The sequence below is a fragment of the Ambystoma mexicanum genome, chromosome 7p, assembly GCF_040938575.1.
Source record: "Ambystoma mexicanum isolate Mex_15411 chromosome 7p, UKY_AmexF1_1, whole genome shotgun sequence".
Lineage (NCBI taxonomy): Eukaryota > Metazoa > Chordata > Amphibia > Caudata > Ambystomatidae > Ambystoma > Ambystoma mexicanum.
In genome coordinates this window covers 166,542,079-166,560,163 of record NC_090939.1, presented here as the reverse complement: position 1 = coordinate 166,560,163, position 18,085 = coordinate 166,542,079, and the positions used below count along the sequence as shown (strand labels likewise).

General features: G+C 45.2%; 1 protein-coding gene across 2 annotated transcripts in view; it reads right to left on the bottom strand.

The window, feature by feature from the left end:
* The window catches only part of BCL9 (BCL9 transcription coactivator), a 1,044,334-nt gene extending 1,027,082 nt beyond the window's left edge, over positions 1–17,252 (bottom strand). Inside the window, exon 1 of one of the 2 annotated variants that reach the window (XM_069635994.1) lies at positions 16,967–17,252. The gene's annotated coding sequence lies outside the window, so the exon portion shown is untranslated. Of the gene's footprint in view, positions 1–16,690; positions 16,902–16,966 lie in introns of those variants that run through there. The other variant, XM_069635993.1, reaches the window with a different exon arrangement.
* Positions 17,253–18,085: the final 833 nt, after the last annotated feature.

Genomic DNA, 18,085 nt, shown 5'->3' with positions numbered 1-18,085 from the left:
TCTCACCGATCTTTCACAATCCCGACTTCTCCCCGGGATCTCTCCCCCGCAACTTCCAGAATTGGATAGACGGGGGCCTTGAAACCCTGGGGCAGATGTACTCCGAAGGCGGACCCCGGACCTTCGAACAGTGCAAGGAAACTTTTCGGCTTCAAGAGAGGGACAGGTTCACATACTGCCAGCTCCGCCACTGGTGTTCACACCCCCAGACCCTCCAGGCGGCAACCCGCCCCCCGACTCCACTGGAGCTAACCCTCGCGGATCTGCCGGCTAGAGGAAGAACTTCAGCCATATATAGATGCTTCTCGGGGGACTTTCTGGCGGCAAAAACTCGATCTATGGCTCAGTGGGAGGCGGACCTAGGCCATCCGTTCGATGACCAAACCTGGGTAGACATATGGTCCCGCACCCACTCCTCCTCCACCTGCGTCACCAACAAAGAATGTGCATATAAACTTACCTTGCGCTGGTATTACCCCCCTCTCAGACTCCACCACATGAACCCGCAAATGGACCCTGCCTGCTGGAGAGGCTGCAGTCAACCAGGCTCTTACTTCCACATGTGGTGGACATGCCCCAAGATCCAGCAATTCTGGACCAGGTGTCTCTCAGTCATCGAGCAAGTCACCGGCTCCGCCCTCCCACTGGACCCTGAGACAGTCCTACTGGGGATCCCGGTCCCCGGAATCTACCCCCGCTCCGGCAACAGGGCTAAGCTCCTCACACAATGCCTCTTGGCGGGCAAGACAGTTCTGGCCCGTTTCTGGAAGTCGCAAGACGGCCCTTGCCTGGCCCACTGGTGGGGAAAATTGTGGGACATTTTAATAGCGGAAAAGGTCACCGCTGCGAGAGCGGGGACTCTGCACCGCTTCCAGAATGTATGGGCTCCAGTGCTGGACTATGATCAGCGATTTCCTGCAATGACGTTCAAGCCAATCAACGCCCGTTGGGCCCTGGGGGACCTGGAGAGTACACACCAGGCGGGGGTGATAGACTGAATCTCTGGCCCGGGAAAACCGGAATGATGGGGGAAAGGGACACAAAGCCAGAATCTTTTCTTTGCAATGTTATACTGCCACCCGATACTGTTTGTAACCTATACTGCCTTGCTATAAATAAACACATTTAAAAAAAAAAAAAAAAGAGTGCTAAGATTAAGAGCCTTTATTTATGGAAGGCCTCTCTCACGGAAAATGATAAGGAGGATTACAAACAGACGGCAAAAAACTATAAGAAAGGCTGTTACATTGGCTTAAAAGTCCTCACTTGATAATACAATCAATTTAGTAAAATCCCATCCCGAAGAACTATTAAGAATTGTGAAAGAATTGGAACCTCCGGATCAAATTGCTATAGAAAGCATCACTAAAAACACTGAGTGGCGCTCCTCTATTCAGGATGCTACGGAGGGCAAACTTAATATGATTAAACTTATGATTCATCAGGCTAAAGAATCTACAATACCCACCGAGAAATCATCTGTGAATTAGATTTAAAAAAAAGAATGGAATCAGAATGAACAATTTCATTTCAAACCAGTATCGGTTGACGAACTGGCCCCAATAATCGAAAGCTTTAAACCAACCTCTTGTAAAGGGGGACATATGTCCCGCATTGGTTATAAAAACATGCTCTCCCCTCCTTATTGGCACACTGTAAATTTGTGAATACCTCCTTTAGTGAATGCGATGTTCCTGAATCTCTTAAAAAAACATGGATTCCGCCTTTATTGAAAAAACCAGGTCTCAGGCCTATAGTTGAAGGGATTGAGTGGACAATTTCCAATTCTCCCTTTTTGTTGAAAATACTCGAGTAGCCGATAAGTTCCGACACACTTAAAGAATAACTAACAAGTGGCAATCGGGGTTCAGGGGAAACCATGGTACGGAGACTACTCTTCAGGACCTGAAGTCCAAACTTCTCTGTATTATGGATAAAGGACAAACAGCTCTCCTGATGCCGCTTGATCTCTCCGCCGCCTTCGACCTGGTAGGTCATACCTTACTGCTCGATCATCTAGGGAAGGTGGCAGGGTTTTCTGATCCAGCGATACGATGGGTCCAATAATTTCTGTCGAGTCAGCAGTACTTTGGCGGAGGCAGCCCCAATTTTACTTAAACATGGGATACCACAACTGGCGTGTTTGTGTGCTACATTTTGTAACATTTTTATTGTCCCATTTCTTGACCTTCTTGAAGAAAATAAAATCAACTTTACGAATTATAGTTAATGGGGATGAAGGCGAGATGGCGATAGTATCATTGGACGCGATCAAGGCATTTGACTCGGTCAGGTGGCCCTGGTTAACGGCGTCCCTAGCCAATTAGGGTATGGAGCGGGATATCTTTAATGGGTCGAACTGTTGTACAGTGCGCCACTAGCCAGAGTGGCGACAGGAGCGGTGGTTTCTGAAAGGTGGCAACTCAGCAGAGGCACCAGGCAGGGCTGCCCATGGTCCACAATGCTGTATATTTTAGCCTTAGAACCCCTGGCGATTTATTTGAGGCAGCAATACGATGCAATAGGTATTGTCGTCTGGGAGACACCATATCTCATTTCATTATATGCAGATGACATGTTATTGTTTTTTGCGCTACCCAGAAGAGAACCTTCATTACATACTGGAAGTAATGAAGAGGTTTGCAGAACTCTCAGGCATAGCTGTGAACCCCAGTAAGTCCAGCGTGTTCCCGTTGGGCAGATACAGAGGGCTCCCGTTACAGAATTTGCCGATCCTGCAGATACCGTGGGAGGTTACAACGTTTAGGTATCTAGGGGTAGACGTATACCATACGTTAGAGGCTGAACATAGGCACAACACGGAGAGGGCGGTTGAGAAACTGGAGAGTAGTATGACATTTTGGAGGAACCCCCCCCCCCACCCCCCTTGGCGATGATGGGGTGAGGGGCGATGCTCAAGATGGTGGCGCTGCTGCCCAGATTGTTGCACTGTTTTGCGAACATCCCATACTCAATAACCCAGGAAATTCTTTGTCAGGCTGGATGGTATATGCAGGGAATTGTTATGGCACGGGATGAGAAACAGGCTAGCCCTGAAGCATTAAGTTACCAAACTGGGAAGTCTATTATGTAGCGAGTCAATTACAATATGTAGCCAAATGGCTCTCTGAGGAGCCTACCTTAGAACACGGGTTGCTCCAGAAGGACTGCACCCCATATTTTCTGAGAGCGAAATGGATGCCCACATCGGAGTTGAGGTGGGGGGGGGGGGGGTCGCCCGGGGATGTTGGGTCTTGGTTGGACAATGTGGCAAAGGGCATGTCGATTAATGGACAGGCCGTCCCCATGCTCCCCACAGATCCCACTAGTCGCAGTGGTAGGGGAGGAAAAGCAACTGAGGCCGATTCGGAAGCATTGGGAACCAGTGGGGATAGCAGTGATGGGGGATATGTGGCAGGAGGGGAAGGTTCTGGAATTTGTGGAACTAATGGGGCTGAGCGCTGGGCAATAGATCATGTACCACGGGGTAGTGCGAAGTATTAAAGATACTTGGTCTGAAGTGGAACTGGCGGAGGAACCGGATACTACTTTGGATATGATATACGACATAGCAGAAGGGGGACACGAAACGTCTAGAGTGTATGAAATGATAATGACCCGAGTAGGCATGGAGGTGGTGCAGCTTAGACTGGACTGGGAAGAGGAAGTAGGGGCTCCGATGAGTGATGGAATGTGGGAGAGCACGCAGGGATATCATAAAAACGTATCGAGAAAATGCTAGATTGCAGCAGCTACAGCTGTATGTAACCCATAGGGCATGCCTGACGCCACAGAAGATAGCTAAATTTAAGAACGCTGGAAGCCAGGTGTGCCCAAAATGTAATGAAGAAAATGGGGGAATGGTACAGATGTTCTGGGCATGCCCACTGATAGAGAGATATTGGGGAGAAATAGCACAGAAAATGGAAGACAAAGGGATTTGCATGAAGGTTGATACTGCGTGGGCCTGCTTGCTAGGAGGGTTTCCTAGGTCACGTAAGCTTAAACATGTAGGCAAACTGAAAGATCTGGCGTATGTCCTAGCAAAGGGAAGGATTGCGATGGGCTGGAAAGCATGTCATAGGCCCAATATGGAAACGTGGTGGAGAGATTTGCAGAAGTGGGCGGAGGCGGAAACAGTGGTATGGCAGGAAGCGTGTAAAGGGGAGACAGAAGAAGCTGGGGCCCTAGCGGGTTGGAGGCACTTGATAGCTGAATTATTTGGGCCCTCGTATGAGGGATCAAGTGATGGAGACCCAATGAGCTCTGCTGAAGAGGAATCCCCACTGCAAGAGGTGGAAACGGGAAAAGAGAGGGAGTAGGCTTGTGGGGGGGGGGGGCGGGGTGACGAGATACAGTGTGTTGGAATATAACAATATATGTGTAGCCATGATTGACATGATGCAAGTTTGGTTTTTTTTGTTTTTTGGAAAATTAATAAAATCATTAAAAAAAAAAAAACTTCTCGAATTATGACGTGCAATAGGTCATCAGTCTTTCAGGTAATCATGCAGAGGACCAAAGAGTCATTAATCAGACGTAAGGAGTGATTCAACACTGGATGTGTGAAAATGGTTTGGCAGGTTGGTAGCATGGTATCATCAGCCTCATATTAATCAAACTTGTGTTGCAAGCTCGCCCATTCATATCCAAAGAAAATTGTAAGATAATGGTCAAAGCCTTAATTGCTCATGGCTAGATTAGTGTGGCAGCTTGCTTATTGGTCAGACTAAAACAAAGATAGGACGCCTTCAGGTAATTCAAAATAATGCGGTCAGGATTGTTATAGACATTAGGAAAAGGGAGCATATGTCAGACACTAGAAGGAGCATTGACTGGCTTCCAATAGGGGCCAGAATTGTTTTTCGCCTTTTAGTGAAGGGGAAATACCCGACGGATCCCTCACCACTGTATCTCAGTGAAGTGTTAAAGATGAAAGTTAACATTTTTAACCTCAGATATAATGATACAGCAGCCCCCACTGTATGGAATACTTTCCCACCAGACCTAAGGGAGGAGAAATCCACAGCTCTTTTTAGAAAAATACTGAAGACTTACCTTTTAAATGGGGAGGTTGGAATTATTGAAACAAAGGAAGAGGACCCAAAATTCGAGTCCTCCCGTCCGCTGCACACTCTAGGGTTACGTGACAAGGGCGTAGATTCTCTAGGATGTATTTTGCAATATTCGTTTTTGAACACACTTTAGAGATTGGTTCTGTAATGTTTATAACTTCAAACAGAAGAACAATAGTTTTGTTTGTTTTTTAGGTGTTCAAAAACAGGGTGAACACCTATTTATTCATACATAAAAACGTAGTGAAGGCAGGAGAAATTATAAAACATCATACTGTCAACATAATCAAAAATAGGTGAAAATTCCACTTCAAATGGTTTGACGCGTTTCGAGGAGATTCCTCTTCTTCAGAAGCCTCTGTGAATCTACTGTCTAGTCATAATGCATTTAGGGAGAAATCAAGAGATGGTATATTTATATATCCGTTAAACACATAGGAAACAAGTAGCACTGCTTCATTCAAATTGAGTATACACATGTAATGTGGTAAACAATACATATATTCAATTCAGTCTAGCCCGAATAGCTATATGGCTATGCTATTAAAATCCTAAATACTGACTGTGCCAAAACCCTCCCTTCCTCCACTGCACCTCGTAAGAGTATTAACACCGCTTTTTGTGGTTTTCAAAATAATATTTTCAAACATTCGCCTTTACTTAGGTGTGCACTCACTACACCACTATACCTTGAGGTTGGAATTATTCCCCATTAGTCTCTGATCTCTGTTATATGCTTGCTCTGTGTTTTTATAGAATGCGCCCTTATGCCCCCGGATCAGTGGTGTGCAATATAATTGATCAAAATAAAATAACGTACCTGAAAACAGAATTACACCTAGTAACGTATTCATGCAAATCGGTGCACATGCGCAAATTCTTACTGGGAAACAACAATACCAATTATTTTCTTTGCAGAGTCTATGGAAAAACCTCAAAATAACGTCCCACGGGCCACTCACAAAGAAGTTACTTATGTGTTATGCGCACACCAGGAAGAAGCACTGGTGAAGCACCGCTTTGCACCGGACCCCGAGCGTTGGATCTCTGTTGGACTTTTGTGTTCGCAGCTTTTCATTACTGTGACTTTAATACAGAAGCCACGGCCCTTTAAGGCGTTACTATTTAACCAGGATGCCGCACGCACCAGCGCGCGCGCACCGGTGAAGCACCGCTTTGCACCAGACCCTGAGCGTTGGATCTCTGTTGGACTTTTGTGTTTGCAGCTTTTCATTACTGGTACACTGATTCTAATGAATTTGTGACTGCATTTTGCTCACCTTATAGACGTAGTGTATACTACGACTTATTTGATTTTTTTCTACACATTTTGCAGTGACTTTAATACAGAAGCCACGCCCCCTTAAGGTGTTACTATTTAACCAGGACACCACGCGCACCAGCGCACGCGCGCACCAGGAAGAAGCACCGCTTTGCCGCAGCAACGTGCGGTGCGACACCGGTGCTTGTTTGTTTTTCTTTTCATTGATCGAATCATTTACTAAAACACCAGGTCTGTTGGGAACCGTAACTGACAAAAGCGGAATTCCGGAAGTGAGTATCCTGCTTTCTCCATCATGAAGCCCCCGTATTACACACTTGCGGACGGGTATGCCAGTGAAACTTCCTGACCTAAATGAGAGCCCGAAGGCAGAGGGAAAAAATAAATAAATAAATAAAAACACTAAAAAAAAAAACGCACGACATCTCTTAAAAGTTTCTTTGATGTAAAGAACTGCTCAACTCCGAAACATTTTCAGGCGATTGCCCTTAATAATGATGTTAAAGACAGAAAGGGCCTAGGATGTGGAGATATTCGGGGTTTCTTTCCGGCAAATGCAGAAGGAGTTAGTGACACCCCGCCGCCCTCTGCATGCCCTGCAACATTAGGACTGCCTGTTAGTGTGGGAGCGGGGGAGGAGTGTGAATGCTAAACCACCTAAGCTTTTAGTGGAAGGCACAGGCCCTCGTGCAGATAATATGGTGGCGTGAGGGGTCTCGGTGACTTCTGTTGCCACATCAGTCAGTAGGAGCTTTGTCATAGCCTCCATTGATGAAGCTGTGATTGATCTAGACTCCATGCATACAGATTATTCTGCCCAAACCTTGTCCGAAAAGTTGTCATTTTCTCCTAATGTGTGTCCGGTTGTCAATCCATCCAGAGTTAATATTTCCTCTTCCTTTCTGGTTCCTACCCCTAGACAAATCAGGCAGGAAGATATAGGACCTTTATCTCTCAGAGGAAACAGCATGGTGAATTTAGCCTTTGAAGCTATTAATATCACCATGAACACACTGATCAAACTATTTGAATCTTTAAATGACAAAATGTCAGCACAGCGTGTACAGATAGCTTCCATTCGGGCAAGGCAAGCAACGTTTGGAGCACTCGGGGGAAAAGAAAGGTGAGAGGCGAGAAACCGCAGCCTTATCTCCGATAAGAGTGCCTCTCGTAGACAGAGCCACCTCTCCCATAGAAAAAATGCTCTCCGAGCAACCTCAATGGCCATATCCAATTGTGACAGAGAATTCGGCGGTGCCTTTGTTTTCAGAAGTCATTACTGACCCATTTGCAGCTGCTAATGTTGAGGATATCAACCCCACTAAGGCGCCAAATGACCTTGAAAAGCAAATATACACGATTTTCGCTAAACCATCCAAAGCAGCATTTGGTAGGCTTACTACAAAACGCGGGGCCAAGCAAAACGGGTATTGATAAGAGTGATTGACCCCAAGTTAAAATCAAAAAAGGTCAATTCTAAGAACAATACAGCTTCCACCAAACCGTTTACTAAAGCACTGAATATTCCGTGTAAGAGCTCCTCGGTAGTCACAGCGGAGGTTGTTAAAAAAAAAAAAAAAAAATATGTGGAATTAAATCAGTTAAAAAAGATGAAAGTGGGACTGGTAAAACAAAAAGCCCAGTATGAACCGCTGGATAAGCTAGTGGAGGAGCTACAGCTCCAAGCCAACTCCAGCCCGACTCCTCTAATGAAAGAAGCCCTGTAGTCACTTCCGTGGTTCAGAATACCACTATCTCCACTTCGGGCACGGGTGAGAGGCGGGAAGAAATCCAAAGGGCAGTGGACGCCTATATGGCCAAGTTCGTCCAGTTGCCAAACCTCGGCGCTCCCAACCTCTCAACAAAAACTGTGACCTTCAGTGACTTGGGCCAAACTGTGGTTGAACCCAACCTGAAGGAACCACGTTCTAATGAAACAGTGACCCTACCCAAAACAGCATTGAGGCAAAGCCGCCAAATTGATGTGCCTAATGAACCCTGCAGTAATCTAAATCAGTGCGTGACTGAGGGGCAAATGGCGCCGTGGAATCTTAGACCTAATTCCTTTGAGGGGAGGGGGGGATGAAATTGCGCAAATTCTCCAAGCTCTTTTGCCAAAACAATTAACAAAAAAGCCAGTGCACGAAGTGCAAGTGCCACAGGCCCGTAATATGCCCATCAAAAAAACGCCATTGGAGGCCAATCAAGACACACATGCAAACATATTAATTCTTGGGTGTCGCCCTGATCCACATCCCCAATATCTGTTAAATAGGCATAGTGTGTTGGAATTATTCTCTGATGGTGAACAACTTGAGGATATAGGGTCAGCGGACATTGAACAAGTTGAATTCATCAACGAAAAAGTCTTAACCAATGTTTGCCTGAAACTGCGTTCGAGATTAGTACGCAACATCATTTGAACTGCCAAAAACCAATTGTTTGAAATGGGTTTTATTCTGTTGTCGGGGCCATATGGTGGCAAAGAGTCTGAGAATTGTACTATTCCTAGGTCTGTGACAAACGAACTCGCCGCGTATACAAGTTTCACAATCCCGAAGTGTTTGCAATTGTACGTCAAAAAGTTAACACACACAACAGTATGTGAATGATGGGGTAAAATTTGCCTCGTGGAATACACATGGGCATTCTCACTTGTTTAATAATCCAAATTCTCCCATAAATAATTACGACATCATTCTGATGCAAGAAACCTGGCTAACCATGTCCCCAATCTGGCATGACCATACTATGCACTTTACCCCCGCCTTGCAAGGGGATAAAGGTCGCCCTATGGCGGGACTGATCGCATGCATTAAAACTGACACTGCTCAAAATGATTTCCACCTACTCGCCGAATCCATTCATGCAACTGACTATAATCTCCATTGACTCCGCCCTGTATGCGTTGGTTAACATCTACTGGAACTGGCAGTGGATTGATGATTTAAAAATTCTTTAATGATCTTGCTTGTCTGGTAGATTATGTTACCTTGCTCCCTGATGTGATTCATATGGGGGTTGCTGGAGATCTTAATGTGCATTTGTTTGATCCTGGGAAAGTTGGGGAATCTGTTAGACAAACTCAATGGAATCACTAGGCCTTCCCGTGGTCTGATCATGCTTAATGGATCGTGTTTGGGTGATAGCCCGCCAAATTATACCAGGCAGCGTGGACAGGCTTGTGCCATCATTGATTATGTGTATGTGGACTCGAAACTGTTGTCTCAAGTAAGCAGTTTTCACATAGTACCAGTATCAGAGAGTGATCACCACATTTTAGCCAGCTCTTGGCGCATTCCAACAACAGGTTCACTAAACCCGGTGTCAAAGTACGAGGGGACCGTGAGGGCTAACAGTCAGTTAAACCGCTTAAAATGGTCCGAAGAAAGTTTAACTCAGTTTGCTAACTCACTTACATCTGCTTTTGCCCACTCCTGACTATCTGGAGGAGAAGGTTCAAATGTGTGCTATTTTGATCCTATGCAGAAATACTCAGTAAATAAGCGGAAACCTAATACACCAGTAAAAGTTAAAAGACACGCGTTTGATGCACGAGTCAAAAATAAAGAAAACAATATCGGGCACGGAGACATAAAGCTGCTCTGTTGTCAGTTAATTTCAGAGCTGCTACAATGGCAAAAGTAAAGACCAAATACAGAAATTGGATGCGGGCACATCGTGCCACACTTGGGCAAAGGGATGGGGAATACATGCTTAAACTATTGAGTAACCAAAATACTGCACAAATTTGGGCAACCATTAATGAAGCTGTAAATACTCAAACTTTAATACAAGGACATAATGTATCTGAATTGGCTTGGATAGAGCATTTTAGGTCAATGTATGCCTTACCTGCTCCGGCTTCTCTGGTTCAGGAGGCGATCGGGGTTCCCAAATTCCACCTTGAGATACTAAGATCGGACATAAATTATTACATATCTTCAATTAGCTCATCAGGGCCTGGGGCTCTAGATTGGCTATCAAATAAAACTTTTAAACTCAACATTGCTTTATGGGCGGAGATATTGTTCCAAATCTTTCAGCACATTGTTACGCAGAGGATCCCCAAGTCTTGGAAGCACTCAATCATTCCCTTGTTTAAAAAGGGCGATAGCAGTCAACCTCGAAGTAACAGACCAATAGCCTTGTTGGAGGCTCCAGGCAAACTTTAGTCGTATTATACTCCAGCAGCTGAATGAATGGTCAAGGCTTGAAGGTAAGAGAGATCCCTTTCAGGCCAGCTTTGTGGCGGGTATGGGAACATCTCCCAATATGCTCCTCCTCAATTTACTTAAGAGCAAGTATGCGGAACGTAAACAAAATCTGTACATAGCATTCGTCGATATTAGTAACGCATTTGACTCTGTTGATCGCCTGCTTATTTTAAAAAAAACTTGAGAATTATGGATGCCCTGAATCTATACTTGCTCTTATTAAATTGTTGCACACAGACACCTCCCTGCAAGTCAGATTGTCGTTAGATGGTAGACTGTCTGCATCCATTCCAACTTATCACGGACTAAAACAGGGATGTATTCTGGCCTCAACAATTTTCTATTTGTTTCTGCTAGACATAGGTACAAAATATGCTGAGGCCATTTCTGATGCTCCTAAATTAGGCGCTCAGAAAATTACCTGGCTTTTATACGCGGATGACCTGGTTCTGCTGTCCTGTTCCCCGCGTGGGTTGCAAAACCTGTTGGTCAAACTTCAAGCCTGTGTGTATGAGAATCATCTCACCATTAATCTGGCAAAAACACAAATAGTAACGTGTATAGCAAGTGCTAATAAGAAATCTGGCAAATCTAAATGGACTGTGCAAGAGCAGGAAGTAGTTCAGGTTGCCCAATATAAATATCTGGTTCTTCCTTTCACAAAGAGGCAGAATGAACACATCTATTTGGCATTATTGGACGCAAAAGTGTGCTCACTAACATCTCAAGCAAATATCTTATTATATAGATATGGAAAATTCACGTTAAAGCACATTGAGTTTTTATCAACAAAAAGTGGTTCCCAGTATCATCTATGGGACTGAAACAAGAGCGCCAAGGGAGAGATTGTTCTGGGAGCATTCCGAATCTCTCTTTAGGAAAAATGTTTTAAGACTTCCTAAGTGCACACCAATCTCCTTGATTCGGCATGAATTGGGTCTATGCATTGTCAAGTAGTATGGAGGTTTTGTGCGCTGTATAGAAAATGCATTATAAGCGCCAATGTTCCTAATGTGTTGGGGATTCTTGCTAATCATTTGCTCACGCCTTGTATTGTCTTTGCGAAAAAATTGAATATCTATGTGGTAGAGGCCTTATCCAGTGCTGACATTTCTCTTGAACTATTGCTATCGAACCCAAACAAAGCCAAACTGAAATTATACCAGGCAGATTGGATATACACCCGCAGTCAATGCCTGGCATATGTGGACAGTGACACTACGATGCGTCATCATAAAAAACTTCGCACTATGGAACCCCCTACCAAGTGAAATGTCCATCTAGTTATATAAGATCTGAAATGATGCGTATTAGATTGAATTTGTGTGCCACTAGACAGATTTTAGGAAGGAGACAAATTATTCCCAAAGATGAAATATACTGTCGTTATTGCAAGAATTTTTGCCAAATTGAAACATTGTGTCATTTGGTTGTTGAGTGTCCAGCTCTGAGTGTAATGAGTGAACAACTGTTCAAGATGTGTAACTTTCTTTTGTTACCTCGTTCTAGTGAGGAAATTTGGGATCATCTTTTATCTAACGTTAAAACCTCCATCCAAATAGCAATGACCCAATTTGTTAACGCAGTCATTACTGCCTAATTACTGAAAGTTTCCTTTTAGTGTTATTTTTTAACTCTGTGACCATCTGTAATCTTGGCTCTGGGCCCTGGAGGAGGTATTGTGACTAGTGGCAGTTCTGCTTCGTCGCATTCATCTGTATGTGTTCTATGACTATTAATTGAGAAATGTCCATGGTGCTGAATAATGAAATATGTATTAATGAAATATGTTTTATTTAATTGTTAAAAATAGAGTTGTGTTTGTGTAATGTGTATATTTATTATTTTGTAAGGTTGATTTATTCAGCCAATCCAAAAATAAATAAAAAAATACTTGTGTTGCTCCTGAAGAAGACTATTATATTCACAAAAATACTTCTAGTGCTACTAAATCAAGAGCTACTTATGGCAATAGCCGCCCTCCAGGGTTGGTTAAGTCGAGGGAGGCAGAGTGCAAGTCACAACTACTCATAGTAACTTTGTGACTTGGCCCCATTGTGCGTAAGCGTGGTCTCTGAACGGGTCAGAGTAGGCGAAAGACATACATCGATTAATCTGAGGCTCACCTGTACGGTAGTTGATAGTCTTGGCGAGAAACAGAGCAGAGGGGGACGCGCACGTAATGCGCGGCAATGTCATGGCGAGTAAACCCAACGGGGCGAACCCCTGCGGCCAGACCCGAAATAAAAACAACGCCTTTCCTGCTCAAAACAACGTGCAGCCCTTTCTGAAGAGTTCACACTGGAAAACGAATGTTTTGCCCCTCCCCAAACTTTAGAGCCCCCAGTTAACTATCCAAAGCAACATCACAATATAGGCCAAGATTAACATGTCTAGCTATGCAAAGACTAAACACTCTCAAACACGCACACCAATCGCTATGTTTGGGATTCTTTGCAGAGATGATTTAGGCGGCATGCTGCGAGATGGGCGCGGCAGAGGTGAAGGTCTAATTATATATATATATATTTTGTTTTTAATATTTTTTATTTTATGTAGACGGTTATACATACGGCTTGCCTAACGTAGATGCTTTCCATGAAACAGGGTCCTTCCCAATGTTTCATGCCACCAGCTTTTCACTCAGCAGCACGTTGAAGAGGATGCCAGTTTCCGCTTTGATGTGTATACGTTAAGTGCCAGTCAGAGAGTGAGTGCGTGCCAGCCGAGAAAGTGTCTCCTGAAAGAAACTGTCCATCCTGGTCCCATCCATACCAGCATCATTCTAAACTGAGCCATGCAGCCTACTTTCGCAGAACGCTTTGTAACCCAATTAGGGATTTCACACTAGATAAAAATAAAAAAATTAAAAAAAAACACACACACAACTACCATGCACTGGCCAGACATGTGCCTTGCTTTCGAGATAGCTTAGTTGCTTAAGCATCAACTGTAGAATTATGTGACCACAGATGCCACGGGACACCCAACACCCCATTTGAACAGACCTAGCTTTTCCACTGACATCACGTGTCTCTTGTGAAAACAAGCAGTGTCATCTTTTTGATATAGCGCTTGCTGTTACTCTAGTCCAGTGACTTCGGACCAAGTCAAGTCAACAACAGATTTGACTACTACACAACTCAGCGTTTCACACCGTCGACCTTGGAATGATGAAAACTGGGAGGTGGTGTGGGGAGAGTTCGTCTTTTTAGTTGCAGGCTCCACACAGAGTCCGCCACAGGGGGTGCATGGACCCACTGACCCATCTCGCTGGCAGAGTCCAATAGTGCCACAAAAAAAAAATGCATATAACCCAATTTTCAGAAAACGAAAAACAAACCTCCCAGTTCTTGTAACCGCGGCAGGATGGCATCACGCGCAGAGTGGTTGATCATTATTTCGAAGATTTGGTATATTATCCCCAGTTATCCTACAGAGCGAGCGCAGAATAAGAATGGGACAAATCCAGTTAAGCAGCAGGGAGGACTGCTTCCTCAAGATTAAAATAATTCAACGTAGTCGTAACTGGTGCAAATAGGTTTCCTAATAATATCACTGACTTCCTTCCTATTCGAGCTGCATAAAAACAACGTTTTTAATTTGCAAACCTTTCGGCCAAACCATTTTCCTGAAAACAATGGGTACAACAAAAGGCACATGCCAACAGGTGTAAACAGCCAACAATGGGAGAAATCTATTGTGAATGCACAAAAGTTAAAATAGCTTGTTCTATGCAGTGGCCTGCAACCTGTGGATTGCCAGTTAGGGATTATGGGAGATGTAGTTAAAAACAACTTTAGAGGCAAAAGTTTGCAGACCTTTTTTTATTGGCTCTCTCTCACACAGCTTAACTGATTCAACGCGCTGTGCCATACCAGAGAAGAATATACATTTGAGTATCAGGCTAACGCTTTTGCCAGAAATGCGATTACTTTAGGGTCACATTACACCTATTTCCCCTCAAGAAGTTTACACAATACAGGCAGCAGCAACAGATTACACAGAGAAAAGATAAATGGCAATGTTGTCACATGTTCCTAAATAGGTGCCTCTTTTCACAAGGTACATTCAAACGTGTCTGATAAGAGATCTGAACGTTATTTTCTCTCGTACTAAAAGATAAAACAGCAGCATTCCACTTGAAATGCACGTCAATTTGCGTTCACTCTGCTTTTTCAAGAGGGATCTGCAACCCCTGGCTCTCCAGAGGACAAGTCCCAGCCACTGTCAGCATAGTTATCAGCGAGGGATCATGGGAGTCTTAGTTCAAAACATCTGGCAAGCCACAAGATGCAGAGGCCAGGCACCTGTTAAATGCATTCGAAATGAAACACATACCCTGTACTTCTCAAAGTTTGCTATATTGACATATTTCCTTTAAAAAACACTTCCTCATAAAGAGACATTGACTCATACACAACCACCTGGAGAAGGTTCCTAGGTCATCCTGAAATTTCGCAAAACTGAAAGCCTGATAACAAAGGTCTACATTGGAGCAAGTGAGGAAATGCCAGTGAACATCTAGTAGAGTTCCACCTACTACTGTATCCAATTCAGAAGCTCGAACAGTGGAGCAAATCCTGAGATGTCCTTGAGCAAATCTTTGTCATCTCCCAACTTGCTTCAAGTTCAGGCTTTGTGAATTGCGTAGAAGGAAGCTGGTGCAAATCAGAGATGCTTTGCATGTATGTCATCTGCTCCAGTACAATTCTCCAAATCGGATATGAACAGAAGCGAGTGCAAATCAGAGATGCTTGCAGGTATGTCATCTTTGCCAACATTCTCCAAATCGGATATGAACGTGTTTTATCCAAGTAAAGATAAAATACATTCAATATTGCTTACTTATGAAATTATTTTCAGCAAAAACATAAAGCCACAAATAATGAACAGAAAACCCTTTACATGGTACAAACTTTGAAGTGTGTTGTGAACCAGTGGATTCATCTTCCATGGGGGAAATATAAGCCAGAGGCTTATGCTGGTGAACCCGGAAGAGAGACAAGACACGCTCAGCTCCCAGAAGGGAGGAAAGCATATAGGGGGGCTGAGACAGCTGCCCAGTCCACCTGAACCCTGTTCTTCCCATGGTCTTACACCATGGCACAGTGGGACACTCCGCAGCCACTCCTGCTATGGACTCTTCCCACAGAGGGTACAGGCATCTTATCTTAGAGCACCTCTCAGCCCAAATATATGCCCCTACCCCTCTCTGGGAGCTCAGCAGGTCATGTCTTTCTTCAGGGTTCAGCTAGCACCCCAGCATAGCACACAACTCTCAGAACATCCCGGCTCAGCAGAGAGCACTCCCACCTACTGTAAACAGTCAGAGAACAGCTTCCGGGTCCACTTTTCTGAGAGCAACCCAGCACAAAATCCAGACAGCATCACCAGAATCTACTCCACGAGATCAACTATCAGATAGCATCAAAAAAGAAAATTCTCAAAGAGCACTCTAAACCACTATATACATTAGGGGATCCTCCAAGTTTATGTCAGAGAACTTGCTTCATCGCCCAAACCAAGCAGCCACTTCTCTGCTGGGTGCTGGTACTGTCATGCCAGGTTCAAGGTTTGTGGCGGAGCATCCCAATAGCCCTACCGAGAAAGCAGCACAAGAGTAGCCCAGGATCATATACTCATAGAAAGTGGCTGAACACAGCCTTGGATCACTTTCCACAGAGCACCTCCAGCATCCCACTAGCCCTATTGAGAAAGCAGCACAAGATCACACACTCGTAGAAAGTGGCCGAACACAGCCTTGGATCACTTCCCACAGAGCACCTCCAACCAACGAGCAAGTTCTCACAAAACAAAACACCACAGCCATAAAAGGCACTTTCTCCCAAAAAGTGCAACCCAGTCTGCATCCAGCTACCACTCCAGGACCCACCCTTAAACACTAGAATCCACTTCTCTGAACGCTTTAACTCCAGGATTCACTCAAACCGAGAGAGCTTATAGCGCACGGCAGCATCCAGTCTCAGGAGCGCTACCTATCCCGCGACCCGCTCCCCCGAGGGCGCCCCCGCCCCAGGATCCACTCACAGGCATGCAGCACAGACTGAGAGCAGCTTAGACAGCCAGCGCAGAGGGAACGCAGCCTCTCTTACCTTTAATGTTACCAGGAGAGTCTTCAAATTCCTCTTCTGAACCTGCGGGAAATACTGGAAGGAAAGGATCCCCTCCTTTCCCCAAAAAAAAAAAAAAAAAAAAAAAATATTGAAGAAGAACGAGCTATGTCCTGCTCGGCGCTAAATAGTGTTATGGGCGAACTATCTTTCTTTCCGGCGCCAAACACCCGCGTCACTTCCCCCGGTGAACCCGCCCTCCTCCTCGCCAGACCGTAGGATATTGGCCTTTCCCCTAAGGCTCAAACCCCGACTTACAATTAGCCGTCGGGCGGCGTCACTGCTGAGGGGCGGCGCAGTCGCATGGCGTTTCCTGCGATCCACAGCAGCGCCGGTCCATCGGCACCCAGAAATCCTCCAGTCCCAGCGCCACGGCAACTTAGACGGGGGGAACACTTTACAGGCCTATTGTGTGAGCTTCCAGCAATCCCCCGCCCCTACGGCCGCGTGTAGACTTGGTACGTCCCAGGCATTCATGCCAAGTAGCTTTCACACAAAGAAGCTTGTCTCAAGCAATTGCTGACAAGCCACAAACAAGACGTTCTCCCTCCTCCCACCTCCTTTCCCTTCCTTCCTCCCTCCCACCGCCGCCGCCTCCTCTATCTCCCGCCCTCCTTTCCCAGTCTCCCTCCCTCTTTGCTACACAGAAGGCCAAGGAGGGCTCCAGTGACAGGCAGCTAGCTAGGCAGGCCTGGCCAAGCAGCAGCACACGCGGGCTGCTCCAGAGACTGCCGTGGACGGGGAGGCAGCAGCAGCTCCCTATTTCTATTTCAGATGCATAAAAGCGCAATGGGAATTTGCAGGGAGCGAGCTGCTCCCCCCCACCCCGTTATCCTTCGGAAAAAAGGCATAAGAGCAGGACTGCGCGCCTTCCTCGCCACGGTGATGCCCGCGAGAGAAATCAAAGCACATGCTCATTAGGAAAGCAGAGCGAACACGACACCCCCTTTTGTGTTCCACTAAAGTGATGCCCCTCTCCGTGGGTTGTGGACCATTTTAGAGGACGCTTATTGCGAGGAAAGGAGGTTATATCGCTGTGCGTTCATGATTGACGCGCAGGACTCCAGCATTCCGAGGGGGATGGGGGGGGGGCGAGTGGATTTGTGGAGGAGGTCTCCCCCCAACTTTGACTATAAAATCCGTACTGCCAGTGACAAATGCTGCTTTACCAAGATTACCATTCTGCCCGGATATACTGCTGATGGTATTGCAGTTGTTGCTGCCAGTATGCATTACCGAATCACATGTTTCTGTTTTTTCCATCTGACGCATAAATCTTGCTTTTGTTAAATCCCGCCAGCCACGGATAATTACTGCTGGCGGGTCAATTACTACTGGACAATATATTTTTAAAATACAGTGTTGACCCTTAAAGCT